General features: G+C 37.3%; 1 protein-coding gene and 1 long non-coding RNA gene across 2 annotated transcripts in view; one reads left to right on the forward strand and one right to left on the reverse strand.

Annotated features, from left to right (window-relative positions):
• The window catches only part of SIK2 (salt inducible kinase 2), a gene marked incomplete at its 5' end in the record, with an annotated part of 95834 nt that overhangs the window by 15438 nt on the left and 67031 nt on the right, over positions 1–13365 (forward strand).
• Positions 9651–13365, reverse strand: part of LOC102477157 (uncharacterized) — a 17353-nt gene continuing 13638 nt past the window's right edge. Inside the window, exon 3 of the long non-coding RNA XR_334913.3 lies at positions 9651–9822. This is a non-coding gene — a long non-coding RNA (uncharacterized LOC102477157). The remainder of the gene's footprint in view (positions 9823–13365) is intronic.

The raw sequence follows: 13365 nt of genomic DNA on the forward strand, positions 1-13365 counted from the left end.
AATTTTCTGTCTTCTCTTTCAAGAATGTCTCTTGAACGTGCCATCTAGTTTTCTTTGCTTTTTTGTTCTCCTGTTTCCCAAGTCTCTTTTTATTCTGTTTTCTGGAGAATGTCATAAACTTTATCTTCCAACGCTTTTTTGCTGTCGAGGAATTTATTTTGTTCCCTGGTTATTCCTTTTAAAATAACACCCTTTTCTTAATGATTTTACAGTATCTTTTCTTTAAGTTCTCTGAAAGCAACAATAATTTTGTTATGTTTTCTTCTCTTTGTATAGTCCCTTTTTTCCCTCCAAGTTATGTTTTTTGTTTGTTTGTTTGTTTTTCAGTTGGTGTGATTGTTTTGGTCTTAACATATTGGGTTGTCGGAAAAGTCATGATGTATTTTTTCTGACTGTTACAACAACCCAATATTTTATGTTAGAGATTTCCTTTATATGATTACTACAGAGATTTGGTTATTGGTTCCTAGGTGAGTGGGGAACTGAGAATTCAACTGGAAACTCAGTCAGTGTATGGGATTTTTCAATTTTGAGTTTCACTGTTAGAGTGATCAGACTATATTTCTATATTGGGAACTCCTAGTGATTGTACCTCTACTCTTGAGTTGATAGATTATCAGGAGATCCGTCTAGTCATCTGCCCAAAAGGTAAAGGCCTGGTTGTCATGAGGCATGTCAATATCCAGTATGTATATATTTACTTAATACACCTATATTCAATGTGGTATCCCTCTCCTCAGCTGTGCCTAGAGTCCTTAGGTCTAGAGGCTCTCTATTTTAGTCTCTCAGGAGAATAAGCATCTAGACTTACACTGGAGTGGAAGTCTGGGTACTCACCTAGTTGCACAGAATGAGATAGGGAATTGGGGATTGAAAAAAAAAAAAAAAACATATGAGAAACATTTTTAGAAAGTCAGGAAAAATATGGGACCAGCAGTTGACATAATGGCTGTGTCATTGAACTTCCATGTAGTCACCAGTTCAAGTCCCGAACACAGTGGCTTAAACTCATGCAGCCCAGTGTATGTGCATGCCCAAGATCCTAAGAGGAGAATGGAAGAGAAGGGATCGCGGCATGGCCATCCTCCTTGGGGGTGATTTCTCGCTTTCTGTCTCTCTGTCTCGCTCTGGCTTTCTGGAGCACACATGCGCCCTATAGCAAAAACCTCTCAAAGAAAAAAAAAGAAAGTCAGAAAAAAAAGCAATTATTAACAAGCAGAGATAATACTTATAACAGAGTATGGAGTTACAAACTCAGTGGCAGTACAAACTCATGATGGAAATACATTCTGAGAATGTGCTCTTGGATAATTTAGTGATTGTGAGAGTATCATGAAGTATACTTACATTAACCTAGATGCTATAGCCTACTGTATATGCAGGCCATGTTGTATAGCCTGTATGTTCGTTTAGGACCACCATGCTATATGCAGTTCTTCATTGACTGGAATATCACCTCTGGTAATGATAACCAGTGAACGAATCTACCTGCTTCTTTTTAGTCTGCATTTTCTTTGTCTTTACTGCAGCAACTTGACGTTCAGCACTCTTTTTTTTTCTTGGAAATTTCTTTTGTGATAGGTTTCTTTTCCTCCTTTTAAGACTATTTCATTTTCCTGTCCCCTAAGAGAAGGAGTTCTATTCATTCCCTCACTATGGGTTCTGTATTCTAAGGTTTCAATGTTTCTAGCGTAGGCAGATGATTCTCAAATTTTTAACCTGAGCATTTACGTTACCCTGAACTCTAGGCCTTGGTATCTGAAAAATAAATGACAAAACTGAGCATATTATCTTTTCTAAATTAAGCTCCTGTGTTCAGAATGTCAGTTTGACCATTCTTATAACTACTCACTTTTTTATCTTTGAATTATCTTTGACTCATCCTTGGTGTTTATAGTTAGTTGCCTAAGTCTCACAAATTTTTTATTTGAAATATTTTTTCATTTCTCCTTTCATTTTCTTCATATTTCTGTTGCCTTGACCCTAATTTAGTCCCTCATTAATTCACTTCCAGCTCATGATTAGTGTCCCAAATGGTCTCTTTCCTCCAATACTTACCTTTCAATCTGTGTTATGGATGATTACCAGTTTAAAACTTTTGCATTGTTACTGAATGACTCTCAAAATTTTTTCATAAATCTTTCTTACCTACCACCTTCTTTAGCATTGAAGGTCCTTTTATGGTGTAGACCTTACCTCTTTTTCCAGTGTTATTTCCCTATGTGCGAAACAAAGAGAGACAATGAGCTTTGGAATCACAGACTTTGATTCTCATCCCAGCTCAACCATTGATTAATTGCATGAATAAGTAACTTTGAAAGACTTACTTAACTTCTCCGAATCTCAGCATCTGGTTTGTGAGATGATTGGTATGTGGAATGAATAAGGTGAACTGAAATTCCTGGTACCATATCAGCTGGATTTAAAATGTTAATTATTTATTTCCTTTACCCCTAGTCATTTTGCATAGTCCTCTGACCTTGGAATACTCCATGTTTTCCTAAATCTGTGCCAGTCCCCTTCTGAACTATTTTTTGGTTGCTGGGTTTTTTCAGAGAGAGATTTTTGCTATACGGTGCATGTGCTCACCAGGGAGACAGAGACAGAGAGATAGAAAGCAAGAAATGACCTCCCTACAAGGGGGTAGTCACACTACAATCCCTTCTCCTCCATTCTCCTCTTAGGATTTTGGGCAAGCACGCAAACACACTCAGTGTCAGTTAAAGCTGCTGGGTCCAGGACTCAAGCCACAGTTAACTGCCTGGGAGTCCAGCAATATAACCATTATGCCATCTGCTGGTCCCCTGAACTGTTTTTTTATTCCCATCATTTCAGACACCAAATGTGTGGGAGTTTTCTTCTCCACACCAATCCATTCTCCAGCACCAACTGGTATTCTGCAATTCAATTCTAATACCAACTACCCAGAGTTAGAGTAAGAGTTTACAGGTTTAAGGCCTACTCCCATAAAACTGCCTCATTTCTTTTTTTTTTTTTTTTTTTTTGTTTTTTTTTTGAGAGGTTTTTGCTATAGGGTGCGTGTGCTCACCAGACAGACAGAGACAGACAGAGAGACAGAAAGCGAGAAATCACCCCCCAGGGAGGGATGGCCATGCCGCAGTCCCTTCTCCTCCAGTCTCCTCTTGGGATCTTGGGCACGCACGCACATGCGCCCGGCGTAAGTTTTAAGCCACCGGGTCTGGGACGCAAACCGCAGTCGACTACGTAGGAGTCCAGCGACATAGCCATTACGCTAACTGCTGGTTCCCTGTTTGGTTTTTATGTTTTGTTTTGTTTTGTTTTGTTTTGAGAGGTTTTTGCTATAGGGCGCATGCACTCTCCAGAAAGACAGAGAGAGACAGACCAAAAGCGAGAAATCACCCTCTGAGAGGATGGCAATGCCACAGTTCTTTCTCCTCCATTCTCCTCTCAGGATCTTGGGCATGCACACGCACTGCCCTGGGGTGAGTTTAAGCCACCAATTCTGGGACTTGAACCGTGGTTGAACATGGGAGTCCAGCGACATAGCCATTACATCAACTGCTGATTCCCTGGTCATTGATGATTAATTCAATCTTGTGTTTCCTCCCAATTGGTATCCCCACAAGGATAACCATTTAATTGTGGTTGTTATTTCTGCCTTATCTCTGTCACCACAGACAGGTTTTGCCTGTGTTTGAGTTTCAGATAAATGGAATAATACTATTTTGTGTCTGCTTCTTTCACTCGCCATAGTGAGACCCGTCCATGTTGTTATGTGTGTCAGTAGCTCATTCTTTTTCATTGCTATTATGTATTATTTAACTTTTTTTTCTCTTTCACAAAAGTAATATTGTTGAAGTAATCTTAGAATATCTGTGAAAAGCAGAAATGAATGTGAAAAGAAAAGACCCTGTAGTGTCCAAAGACAAGTATTCATGATGTGTTTGAATATGTCTCCCAGCAGTTCATGTGTTGGGACTTGACTATATTGTCTCTATTATGAAAGGTGTTAAATGGAAAATTAATTCTGTCATGGTATTCCAAGTAAGGTCTAATGGGCAGGATTGGTTCATGGTGATTGCATTATGGAGGCAACAGTCTTACGAATAGATTAATGATATTTTATGAGACCCAATGAGTTCTACCTATCTGGAGAGAAGGTTGGTTCTTATGAGAGTTGGTTTTATTAAAGAGAGATCAATCAGAACCTTGCTCGTTTTCTGTGCACATGCCCACCATCCTCTGTACTTCCACTGGCCATGCTGTTAGGCCTAGGACTTTAGACTTTCCAGAATTGTGAATTTGCAAATGAACTTCTGTCTTGCTAAAATGAACTAGGCTCAGGTATTTCTGTTAGTAATGCAAAGATGAACTAAGATACTTGAGTTGTGAGTTGTTACCTTCCATTTTTATTCTTATGTACACATAGTTTTACATAGTTGAAAGCTGAGGTATATGTTATATCTATATCTTACTGTGTAATATTTGAGTATTTTGGGGTCATTGAATAAAGCTAGTTGTCTTTCTGCTGCATCCCTGGTTGTAGTTAGTAACAGACTGGATTTTTACTCCTTCATTTACTAATTCAACAAAGATATGTTAAGTCCCTGTTGCGTATCTAGCACTATTAGTCACAATTACTGGTGCAAAGAGTAGAGCAGAAGACAAATGAGGCAAAGTCCCAGCTCTTAGTGAGGTTACAATCTAGACTGGGAGAAGATGAATATTAAGTGAGTAAACATAAACACAAAAACTGCAGGGAGTAGTAAATGCTATGCCGATAATCTGCGGATATGGAGTGACAGGCACTTTCATATACTCCTGGTAGTATGTAAATTATTAAACAAAGTAAAAAGTAAATATATCTTATGCCCCTTCAATTTCACTGTGTCTCATGTACCTATAAGTCAGGGTAGGAACATTCATGACAGTATTATTTTTAGTACAGTCATGTACCTCAAAATGGCATTTTGGTCAGTGATGGAGCACATATGCAATGGTGGTCCTGTAAGATTATAATAAGCTACACCACATAACCTATGTATGAGGTAGGTTCATCTAGGTCTGTGTAAGTACACTTTGATGTTGGCGCAGAGACAAAATCACCATCAAGTAATGCATGACCGCGGTTCAAAACTAGAAGCACCAAGTGTCCACCAGCAGTAGAATGCAAATACATTGTAGTGTAGTCATACAACAGGGTGCTATACAGTAATAAAAACTAATAGACTACACTTGGTATGAATGAGTCATAAAAACATATTGTAGAGGGGAAGAAAGCAGACATAGAACATGTTCTATTTATATAAAATCAAAAAACTTAAAAACTAAGCTATATTGTTTGAGACAACATATTTAGATAAGAATTAAAAAAAAAAAAAAAAAAAAAAAAGCAGTTACCATAAAAGTCAGGATAGGGTGGAACCAGCAGTTATCCTAATGGCTTTTTCACTGAACTCCCATGTAGTCAACCGCCGTTCGAATCCCAGACCTGGTGGTTTATACTCATGCCAGGCACATGTGCATGTGTGCCCAAGATCCCGAGAGGAAAATGGAGGAGAAGGGATTGTGGTGTGGCCAGCACCCATCCCCCGGGGGGTGATTTCTCACTTTCTGTCTCTCTCTCTCTGTCTTTCTGGTGAGCGCACGCTCCTTGTTGCAAAAATTTCTAAAAAAAAAAAAAAAGTCAGGATAGGGTTACCTTTGGATAAAAGAGAAGAAGTTATGATTTGAGAGGGAAATATAGAGGAGATGTTTCTGGAGTGCTGGTAATATTCTATTTCTTGACCTTAGTGGTAGTTATATGGATGTTTGTAATAACCCATTAAACTGAACATTTATGTTTTAGGCACTTTTCCATTTGTATTTTATCTTTCAAACAAACAGTAAGATGATAGCGTAAGTATAGTTTATGTGTATGAGCATGTACGTGTGTATTTAATAGTTTATTGCAGTATTGACATACAGTAAACTATACATTTAAAGTATTCAACTTGAACAGTTTGAGCATATATATTAACCCAAAAAACCATAACCACGATCAAAATAATGCATGTGTCCTTTACCTCTGTTTCCTCTTGTCCCTTTATTATCCTTTCCCCCCACTTGCTAGTCTTCATTCCTTCCCATTGAGGCAACCACTGATTTGCTTTCTATCACAATAGATTAGCTTGCATATTCTAGCATTTTACAGAAATAGAGTTATATGTATAGGGCCAGCCAATGGCGTGGTGGTTAAGGTGACTGGATCCCACAAGACTGACTACTATTGGAGTCTCAGACTCTGTGGCTTGAGAAACATGCCAGGTGTGCATCCCAAAAGGAGAGAGAAATGAAGGAGAAGGGATTGCGGCATGACCATCCCCTCTGGGGGTTGCTTTTTCTCTGTCTCTCTCTCTCTCTTTCTCTCTCCCCCCATATGTCTCTCTCCAGTGAGGGCACATATCCTCAAGTACATTTTCTTTTTTTTTTTTTAAATCACATAGTACGTACTTTCATTTTTATTTGGTTTCTTTCACTCAGCATAATTTTTTGAGATTTATCCATAGTGTTGCATATATCAGTAATCCATTTCTTTTTTATTGCTGAGTTGTATTCCTTCATATGTATATAACACAGTTTGTTTATCCATTCATCTGCTGATGGGTGTCCAGTTTCTGACTGTTACCAATAAAGTTGCTATAAGCATTCATATACAAATCTATAGACATATGCTTTCTTTTCTCTTGGTTAGATACCTAAGAGTGGAATAGTTTGTGTATACATGTATGTTTAACTTTTAGAAAACATAAGTATAGTTTTGTAACCATTCTTTCCATGTAATATATTATGAAAATGTATCCAATAAGTATATTCCTGTAAAATTATTAACAAAATTATTACTTTATAATATTAAATATACTCAATATTTATTTATTTATTCATTTGTTGTGGTTGTTCAAGCTGCCAAGTCCAGGACTCAAACCATGAAACTGGCCATGTGGGAATCCAGCACCTTAACCACCAGACTATCTGCTGGGCTCCCTGTAAAATTATTTTAAGTCCCTATATAGTGATCCATCAATTAAATATGTCAGAATGTATTTAATAAGTTAATTTTTTTGTAAACATTTAGTTTCTGTTTTTTCACACTTATAAACAGCATTCCTATGGACATTTTTAAGACTACATCTTTGGACAGGTGCTTAATTATTTCTTTAAGGTAAATGACTAGAAATAAAATTGCTTGGCTCAAGTTTTTGTTACAGATTGGCCCCTGAATATATGACAGATTAAATCACAAATTGGATTTATTTTTCACTTGAATACTAGATTTATATTAGGTACAGTTACTCAAAATATTCCTTTTTTGTAATGAAGCTGGGTCTTTTTACTTTCTTTGGATTTCTAAATGAAAATAACCTGAGACTCAAAATTGGTTTATTCTGTCTCATACAATAAATGAAATTTGTTTCTGAATCACATGTACCTGTGAAAGAATTATGCTTGGAATTGGGAATTTTGTAAAATTAAGGACAGATATTTAAGAGATTAAAAAAATGGTAAATTATAGAAATAGTATGTGTGGTACAGTTACATTTAGGTTGTAAAATATATTTTACTATTTAATATTGTTTACTATTTGAAACAGTTTATATAATATCTTAGTTCTCTCAAGATGCTACAAAATACCTTAGACTTGGGTGACTTTCAAACAAACCGTATTTATTATCGTTTAGAGACTTTTTAAGTAAAAACTGAGGGTGCTGGTGGTATCTGCTGTAGGATCTCATTTCCTTATAGATGGTACCTCCTCACTGCATCCTCACATGTTGGCCAGAGCAAGCTCACTCTCTGGATTCTCTAGTATGGACACTAATCTTTTAACATTTCGCTTATGACTTAATCACCTCCCACAGCCCTACCTGTCACAGTGGGGATTAGATTTCAACATTTGAATTTTGGGGGAGACACATTCAGACCATAGCATATAATACATGGTTCATATTGATATAATATAAATTAATGTATATATATCTATACATAAAATATTTGTATTTCATTATACATGCACAGTTTTTAGACATAGTAAAAAGTTTGGTAACTGTGAGTCAAGTACAGTGGTGCTATCTGAAGGGTGGTATTACGGGGAGGGCTTTTATTTGTACTCTGTATGTTTCTGTGTTTGAATTTTTGTTACAGTGAGCATGAACTACATTTACTGTTGGGAAAAATAAATATATTCAGTACTTTAATTTGGAAAAAATGGAGACAGCTCCATAGTTCAGTTTAGGGACATTTTAGAGTAGAGATCTTTTGGAGAAGGTCCAGCCGGTTAGAATGACTATGACAAATGTGTCTTATTTGCTAGAATATATGTCTTTTTACCAATTACAGTCTCCTACCCAGTGTGTTCTTGAATTGTTAGTCAGCAATTAATACTGTCTACTCTTTCCTAAATTCTGTCAGGCCAGGCATACTTTGTAATTGATATGTTATGTAGCTTGTCAGTTCCAGTGTTCTAGTGCCTATTATATTTCAGCATACCATAACTGGTTAGGGTAGTGTCACATAGTTTCATTCATTTTTTTTTTTTCTGCACATTTGTCTCTCCATCTGTGAGTACAGCATTTTGTTGATCCTTGCACATATTCCATGTATCTGTCTATACTCTGACTTTGAATCTGGTAATTGACCACTGTATACTTTAATTGGTGACCACTGTGTTCTAAATACATTGTAGTACAAGTGCATAGTAATTATTTCCCTCAGATCAGGCAAGTTTCGTCAATAAATGCAGGTATTTAAATACTTAAAGTTTGTAGTACTGTAATGTATTACAGTGTAACTCAACTGTAGATACCAGGAGACCCATGTGATTATCCTAGCTCTATTATGTACTCAAGTGGTTATATCTTCTACTTAGGGCTAATAATACTTATTTACTGAAGTATCCTAACAAGGAATGACCATTGAGTCAGTCATGAAGATTAAAGTAGGGGATGCATGTGAGAATTCTGTTTGTTTGTGTTTTTTTTTAAGAATTATTTATTTAATTTTATTTATTATTATTTATTTTAATTTGCTATAGGGCACATGTGCTCACCAGAAAAAGAAAGTAAGAGGGACCAGCAATGAGCGTAATGGCTATGTTACTGAACTCCCAGGTAGTCAACTGCGGTTCAAGTCCCGGACTCAGTGGCTTAAACTCACGCTGGACACGTATGTGCGCGTGCCCAAGATCCCGAGAGGAGAATGGAGGAGAAGGGACTGTGGCATGGCCATCCCCCCGGGGGGTGATTTCTCGCTTTCCCTCTGTCTCTCTCTTTCTTTCTGGTGAGCACACACTCCCTATAGCAAAAACCTCTCCAAAAAAAAAAGGAAGTGAGAGAGCCAGCTGCCAGCGCCAAGCCTCAGGCTGCAGTAGGCCATGCTGGAAGCCAGTGTCTTAACCACCAAGCTACCTGCTGGCCTCCTGTGAGAATATTTTATAAATAACAACATACAGTGCAGATGTAGGTCCGTACTTTTGTTATTGTGCTAATTCAGGGTCTTCCTGGTGGCTTAAGTAGTAGTGGTGGTGTCGGTAGCACAGAAGGAAAATATTGCTAGTGCTTTTTTTTAAACATTACTTTCTCATAGCTCCAGACTAGTACTTTCATTACAAAAATTTTAATTGTCTTAGGAACACTCATAACTATTTACATACCCAGAAGTTGACAAAGAAAGGCATAAAAATATATTTTAGTGACTTACCAGTAAACACAAATTTGAATTCTATGCAGTGGTATTTTCTCAGCTACAAATAGTTTGTTTGTCCTGGAAGTTTTATTATCTGACTGATTCATGTAGATCTTTCCCCTACAAGACAATAGTAAATAGAGGGATGTACCATGTGTGAACAGCTAAAATGCAATTTAATATCCATAATTTAGATATATTTTAAATTTTAGCTTTAGCTGTTATCTTTTTCTTTGGCTTTTCTGAGCAACCACATTTCAATTCATGACCTAATTAAGCAATCTCTTATGAGCATTCTGAAAAAGTAAAAGAAAATCTCTGATTTTTATAGAAAGACTTAAACATAATTACCAGTAGGTATATATTCTACTTTCTGTTCTTGAAAGTCTAACGAGAATGTCTATTCTGTATTCAAAAGACAATAAGGAAATTTCTCATGAAAATATTACAGCGTTCTCCTGAAAAATGCCATTGCTTCTTTGCTTATCATTTTACAAATATTTATTGCATACACATTGTAGAAATTATAATGATATGATCCTCTTTTCTCATAAAACCTTTGACATAATAATTAGGGAAAGTAAAGGCTAGACCTCAATATCTAAAAATAATATAAATATTTTGTTGATCTTTTTGATCATTCTCAACCTCTTCCATTATTTTTATTCATACCTCTAATAATTCAAACAGGAAAAATGTAAAATCTTGGAATGACCATTAGCTTTGTTTTACCCAAGTTGCTTTATGTTTAAAATAGTAAAAGTTGCTGGGCCAGCATGTGGTGTGGTGGCTAAGGCACTGGATCCCACATGACCGATTGTGTGGTTGCAATCCCGTACCTCCAGGCTTGAAAAAACACATCAGACAAGGCAAGGGCGAGGGCATCCCCAAAATGTCTGAGAGGAGAATGGAGAAGGGATTTCACCATTGCCATTTCTGTCCCCTCTCTCTGTCTCTCTCTGGTGAGCGCATGTGCCTTATAACAGAAACATTTTTAAAAATTATAAAATAGGGACCCGCAGTTGGCATAAAGGCTATGTCGCTGGACTCCCATGTAGTCGACCGCGGTGCAAGTCCCAGACTCAGTGGCTTAAACTCACAGTGGGCACATGTACGTGTGTGCCCAAGATTCCAAGAAGAGAATGGAGGAGAAGGGATTGCGGCATGCCCATTCCCCCGGGAGGTGATTTCTTGCTTTCTGTCTCTCTGTGAGCACATACACCTATAGCAAAAACCTCTCCAAAAAAAAAGGAAACAATATATTTTTAGACTGTTGAAAATTCATATAATATCACTTTTGGGGATCATGCCACTGGGTCTTGCAAGAATAGTGGCTGTCACGAGAAGGGGTTACTTCTTGTGAGAGCTGGTTGTTATAAAAGAGAGAGCTGCCAGGAGCTCACTCTCTCTGCATACACCTGCCATCCTGTCAGCCTCGTTTGGCCATGTTGTAGGCCAGCTCAGTCAGTGTCCGCCTTATGCATTTGGACTTTCTAGCCACCGGAATGATGAGTTAATAAACCTCTTTTTAAATTTTCATTATTATTTTTTAATTTGCCAGAGCACATGTGCACTTAAGGCACGGAAAGCAAAAAAGCACCCTCTGGGGAGTTAGAGTGGGGAGGGGGACACCCCTAAGTCTCATTTCTTCTTTTCTCTTCTCAGAATTTTGAGCATGCAGGCGTTTTTGCACCAGCATATTTTTCAGGCGACTGGGTCAAGTGTTTGATCTGCACAGTCAGCCATGTGGGATCCAGCCTTCTTAACTACCGTGCCGCCAGCTGATCAGAAACCTCTATTTCTTTTCTTTTAAAAAAAATATTATTTTTAAAACTATATTTATTATTATTGTTATTACTTTTTAATTTGCTGTAGGGCACATGCACTCACCAGAGAGCGAAAGAGAGACAGAAAGTGAGAAAGCAAACCTCTAGGTTCAGGACTGAACAGTGGAGTCCCAGCTGGACTCCCAGCCACATGGGAGTCCAGCTCCCCAACCATCATGCCAACTGCTGGTTGCATTTGTTTATGAATAGAGGTTTCTCAATCTCAGGTAATTCTCTTAGCAACAAAACAACATAATAAGACAATAAGAAAAATGTTTTTCTTAAAATTATCTAAGGTAAATGAAAAGAAAAATAATGGGTTTTGAAGCAAAACTGTATTTCATAGAGCTAAAACCTAAATGAGCTTTACTTTATGTTTCATCAAAGCCATAATAACATGACCAGTTTTCTAGAAATAGTACTGTTTCATTATGAGTTTTAGCACAGAGAAAAAGTTGTGTTTTTCACCTTTGGTTTGTACGTGAAAATAAATTACTGTTACTGTTTTCAGTGGACCTCTAAGAACACTTACGACTTTAGGTTAGCTTTATAATATTGTTAAGTTGCTCAAGCTACATGTTCTCTGTTGAAACACTAAGTATTTCACATATTGTATGCAAAATTGCTCTGTAATTCACTAAAGCAAAATTAAATAATGGTGATTAATTTTGAATTATCAATGTAATGATTCTGTAGGAATTTGGTAAGCTCTGAGGTCTAATGGGAAACGTACTTGTCTTTAGTTTGTGTTTTTTTTAATATTAGATATAATAATAGGATTATGGTTGATGTATATAATTAACTGTTGTTAGCACATTAATAAATTTATTTAACAGGTACACACTAAATACGTACACTGGCAGGCATTTCATTTGGATTAATTTGCTTCTGTGTAAGTTGGGGTGTTGGCTTTGTTAATGTCAAATATATTACTCTGGCCAGGATGACTTTACAGGCTCTGTAGCTTTCATCTTGGTGGGCTGATGATTTTAATAGAAATAATTTGTTATTCTGAAAGCTTAAATTAAAAATTAGTATAATGCTTTAGAAAGAGTTAGTTCCTGATAGATCTAACAGTTTGGTGCTAACTTTTCTTGCTCTATTAACATGGTGCTGTCTGTAATAATGAATCATTCTATTTCAGATGTTTGTCTCTTTCCAAAAAAAACCGCATTAACTGTGTTCTTGGGGCTGAAATTTTTTTTTTTCCTTCAGTTTTTGCTTAGGGCACATGCACTTGCAGGAACAGGGGGTGGGGGGGCAGGGGGAGGGTTGTTGAGAAATCATCCCCTGGGGGATGACCATGCTACAGTCCCTTGTCCTTCGTTTTCCTCTCAGGATTTTGAATACACACACAGAGACCCACCATGATTGTCAAGCCAGGTCTGAGACTTGAACCATGAAGTGGGCCATGTGGGATCCAGTGCCTTAACCTCACACCACCTGCTGGCCTGAGGCTGAATATGACTGTCATCTTTATTTCTTGGCCTAGTCCTTAGTATATACAGATTCTTAATAAACATCAAGTTATCTCACGTTAAAGAATAAACAACAAAAACAAAAACTCTTAGAAATCCAAAACTGGGCTGAAGTCCTTTCTAGGCCAACTTTTAGCAATTTGAAAGCCATAGGATCACCTTCCTGTCTAGACCACAAATCGAGGAAGAGCTTCAGGCTGTAATTTGGTGAAATGTACCAGTCACAGAAATTTTAACCTTAACCTCGAATTTTTCCAGATGCCCCAAGAGAAAAAATCTCCTGGAAGACATAGCAACATCTCAACCTCCCCCCTCAGCAGTGCTGGTAGAGGGCTGGCACTCAGCCCTGGTAGCAACTA

This window comes from Tupaia chinensis, unplaced genomic scaffold (genome assembly GCF_000334495.1).
Source record: "Tupaia chinensis unplaced genomic scaffold, TupChi_1.0 Scaffold000311_2, whole genome shotgun sequence".
NCBI classification, from domain to species: domain Eukaryota; kingdom Metazoa; phylum Chordata; class Mammalia; order Scandentia; family Tupaiidae; genus Tupaia; species Tupaia belangeri.